The following is a 5,000-nucleotide window of genomic DNA, read 5'->3' on the forward strand; positions in this document are numbered from 1 at the left end:
ATTCATTATTATTATTAATTATTATTACCATTATTCAATATCATTCAGTATTCATTAATATCATAACACTATTATCATTGCTCTTATTATCATCATCATTAATATGATTATAATAATTATTCATTAGTAGTCATCGCCAAATACCGATAAATGGGTAATGAGGGCGGAGGAAGAATAGGAAGCGCCATAGAGGGTAATGATGATGGAAATACGTGATAAATTAGTGATGAAGAGGAACACAAAGGAAGAACTAGAGGAGGAGAGAGAGGGATGATAGTAATGATGATGATGAAGATGATTGTGATAATGATAATGATGATGAAGAGAGAGATTGAGATTGAGTGTGTGTGTGTGTGTGTGTGTGTATGTGTGTGTGTGTGTGTGTGTGTGTGTGTGTGTGTGTGTTGTGTGTTGCGTGTTCAGTGCGTGCGTGATCTGACTGCTGAGAGGTCAACCACAGGTGTTCTAAGGGAAGTCGGCGCCGTGGCACAAGGCACAAGGAAGGGCATCCAATTAGGCAAGGGTGCTATTGTTAAATAACCTCTTAATCATGAATTGGGAGGGGCCTAACTGGTCCAGTGGACTGAACAGATGTTGAATAATAAACAATAAAGTATGTATGCACACACACACACACACATATATATGCGAATGTGTATATATTTATATGTGTGTATGCATATATCTATATGTGTGTGTGTGTGTGTGTGTGTGTGTGTGTGTGTGTGTGTGTGTGTGTGTGTGTGTGTGTGTGTGTGTGTGCATATATATTATCACAAATTGCTCGCATGCAAGTATGTGTGTGCGTGTGTGTGTGCATGAATGCCCGCGCATGAGCACGAGCGCGGATTTGCGGATATTGAGTAGGTCAAACCTAGATACGGTAGCGGGTGTTTCCATCGTAGGTTAAGAACCACCAACAATGATTACCTATACAACTACTCCCCCGAGGAAAGATTATTGGTCAGTCAAACAGTATAAAGACCCAGTCAACTACGTGGTGTCAACATGGCGCCAAGTAGTTCGTCAAACACCGCATTGGTGATGGCACGAATATGAATACGACAGATGCTTAATGCTTAATATTTCTGACAGACGTTTAGTCGAACTAAACAAACGACAGAGATAGCATTCCTTATCAGATGGAACTGTGAGCAAAGGAAAAACTTGGGGCCTACATCCTGGGGACTACATCCAAAATATTGGGATGTCATGGCTGATCATTTCGTTTCATGAATGAATGAAATATGTGTGCGAGTGTGTGTGCGTGTGTGTGTGTGTGTGTGTGTGTGTGTGTGTGTGTGTGTGTGTGTGTGTGTGTGTGTGTGTGTGTGTGTGTGTGTGTGTGCACATATGCATATGTGTATATATACATATAGATAGATAGAGAGAGAGAGAGAGGTTTAAAAAAAGGGTTTAATTTAATTTCCTTTGTTACAATTGATAGTCTTGGTATGACATAGTGTCTGTTTCATTTTGCTTCTAAGTTATTCCCTGTGTGCAAGGAATGGCCGGGGTTACCATCCACTGGCGGCGAGGGATTTGAACGCAGGTCAGCAAGATTGCTAGACGAGATCGCTACCGCTGCACCACACAGTACACAGAGTAAGAGTGTACATAAATGTATATGTATATATATATATATATGTGTGTGTGTGTGTTTGTGTGTGTGTGTGTGTGTGTGTGTGTGTGTGTGTGTGTACGTGTGTGTGTGCGTGTGCGTGTGTGTGTGTTACATGGGTATGATGCGAGAAGTGACCCCTGAACGTGTGCTCCACGTGCCCAAATTGCCCCCCGAACTGCGCAGTTCCAAGTGCGCATCATACCCCCTTCGGCCGCTGAAAGGTCGTGGCGGTAAACCTCTTCCGGTTGTAATCTATTAATGTTTTTACCATAATTCTTAAGTATATTTGGATAATAAGATAATGCTGAAGATGATAATAATCGCAAAGGTTACGAATATAATGATCCGTGCAAGATGCTGAAATGATAAAAATTCTAAGTTGGGGTCTATTATCCACCGATTTTTAAAATGAGATTTCGGAAACAACACCTACATCCTCTGACTCTCACCCAAAAAAACAATCGTTGCAGTTAACTTCTTTATTTTTGATTTTGTTTGTTTGTTGCTTAATCAACAGTCAAAAAAAATACAAACACTCCAACTGGGAAACCTTTTCACATAAAGTAAGACGTACATCATTTTCGGTTCAGTGACTCGTGATTGAACATTTTATCAAGCAGTAATGAATTAAAATACAGAAATACTTACTTGATTACAAAATGAGGAAAATCGATAGTAATAAGAAACAGAATCTAAATGTAATTCAAAGAGAGTGTGCGAGAGAAGAAAGCTGGAAGAGACAGGACGATTCCTCCATGTTTGCGCGGACGATCCTTTGGGCGGCCATCTTGATTCCGCCGACCGCAGGCTTTCGAATTTTCATATTTGTTCCTATTCAAGTCTTGTATGAATCTAAATGAAGTACGTGAGGTTATTAATCTATTTAACTTACAAGTTAGTTATTTTTTTTAATGATATGGATTATTGGTAATTTGCGTAATTAAAGAATCTGGTACATACTGTTTAGTGTGTTTGTGTGTGTGTGTGTGTGGGGGGGGGGGGGGGGGTGCTTGCGCGTGCGTGCGCTATAAGACACAGACCGCTAGCCTGATCATTGATACTAAAAGACTGACGGACGGCATTTGCATCACAGCAAAGGTCAAATAAATCAAAAGACCAAACGGAAGCTCCAAGAATTTTAGTTGTTACTTACAACTGAGAAATATTTTATTGTCGGTTTTCATGTTCGAGATTTCAGGATAAACAAAAAACGGGAGTGCATAATTCCAAATTGCAAGATATGTTGTTGGCGTTTCGATACCGTATCTTCTCGACAATTGCAATTCTGAAAATTCAATAGCGAAAGATCAGTTGCTTAACTTGCATTATTGATCAATTCAATCTGCCCGTCCGATATTTCCCTTCAGCTTGTCAAAGGGAAAAAAAAACATTGCCCTGAGCTTCTTCACAAAATCAAATCAATGTTCATCCACAAAGTCAACCCAGAATATACAGTAATAAAAATAAACACGAAAAATAAGACAAAAATGGCATAAAATTCTATCAGGACCCGCATGCTGTCTCTTCCATTCTAGCATTCTGATTCTTACAGCGCGTGAGGACCGCAGGGAGGAGGGAAGCCCAGATATTTTTAGAAAATGTTCATGCATGATGTTCATGTCTATTTTTTTTTTTTTTTTTTAGACTAAACTAAACTGGATTTTGAAACTCTTGGGTTACTTGTTGTTTGACAATTTTATCGTTTTTATCAGGATTTTAGATCAACAATTTTTGTGATATTCTTTTGGGTGAATATCATATGATGTCATTATTTTCACATTATTTGATAACATTCTTTTAAGATGAGTGAGACAGATGGCTAATGTCAAAATTCTCAGATCCATAAAACAGTGTTAAGTGCTTCGAAGTGGAATATATTTTCTTATAATTCTTGTAGAATTCCGTGAAGTTTGGAGACTTATGTATCTGCTTTCAGATACAAGATGCGCAATTCATCTTTTTATACTAGAAGTAGGTGATGATATTCTCCTTTGCAATTGAAAAAACATTACCTTTGAGAACGGCTACTCTTAAATAATTGTCGTGTCTTGTTCCTTTTTTAACCGCTCTTTTACATTCATAATCCAGTCTGTTGATGGATTCAGTTCGCGGAAAACTTGCCCCGCGCAGTCTTGTTATTGCCCAGGCAGTATCGCCTCGCCTACCTTTTTGAAAATACCTTCCTCTTTACCAGATTTTCATTAAGTTAATGATAAAAATGCAGCTAAGGAAATAGATAATCACTGTTTTTTTCCCCTCAAATATATATATATGTGTGTGCGTGTGTGTGTGTGTGGGTGGATGTGTGTGTGTGTGTGTGTGTGTGTGTGTGTGTGTGTGTGTGTGTGTGTGTGTGTGTGTGTGTGTGTGTGTGTGTGTGTGTGTGTACACAGACACATATATATATAATGTGTATATATATATGTGTGTGTGTGTGTGTGTGTGTGTGTGTGTGTGTGTGTGTGTGTGTGTGTGTGAATACACGCACACACACGCATATATATGTTATATATAAACATATATATATATATATATATATATATATATATAATATTTATACATTATATACATATATACATATATATGTATATATATATATATATGTGTGTGTGTATATATATATATATATTTATATATATGAATATATATGTAAAGCTCTCCAAAGTCTCAGTGATATCCGCCATCATTGTGGAAGCTGCAAAGGGGCGCTGAATTTTACCAAAGACATCACTGTTTGGTTTATTCCATCTTATCTGTTACTCAATAGCGACAATTGTCTCGAACCTGACATGTGAATTCATTTTTTTGTTTTTTTGTTTTTGTTTCCCATAACTTTAGAAGCGAAAGGAATTCATATTAGATATACACAGAACGAGGGTTATTTACATTTTGTTTCATAAATTTGATATCATAACTATTATATAAAAAGGGTGAAACACTGAAGATCACACGAACCTCAGGTATAACAAGAACATACACATAGAGAAAACTTTCAAAGAACAGAAATCGCCGGGTAAAGAGAACTGCTGTTTCTGGGCAGCTGTGGATTATCACTGGGCATGTAAACGAATTTGAAACACCAGTGGAAAGAGGGCAGTATAGAGTTATTTTCGTTTTTCGATAGTTATCATTTCCATTACTCGATTTTACTTGTCTTCCTTCTTCTTCGTCCTGTCTTGTTTTTACTTTATCTGCCGCTTTATGAAGAAAGATAATTCGATTTTTCTTAGATGCTTAAATGTGCTTAAAGTTTCGTTGGATTAAAGGTGGCGTTTGCTGATTTTATCCATTTCTATAGCATGGTGGGCAAATTGCTTCTGTCAAGTATAGATTCAGCATAAAAAAATAATCTTTGCATGAGCCTCCACGCTCTTTG

At 37.6% G+C, this 5,000-nt stretch overlaps 1 protein-coding gene across 1 annotated transcript in view; it reads left to right on the forward strand.

Annotated features, from left to right (window-relative positions):
• LOC125030960 (sodium/potassium-transporting ATPase subunit beta-like) overlaps positions 1–5,000 on the forward strand; it is a 37,311-nt gene that overhangs the window by 23,095 nt on the left and 9,216 nt on the right. The window lies entirely within an intron of this gene.

The sequence above is a fragment of the Penaeus chinensis genome, chromosome 12 (assembly GCF_019202785.1).
Source record: "Penaeus chinensis breed Huanghai No. 1 chromosome 12, ASM1920278v2, whole genome shotgun sequence".
Classification (NCBI taxonomy): Eukaryota; Metazoa; Arthropoda; class Malacostraca; order Decapoda; family Penaeidae; genus Penaeus; species Penaeus chinensis.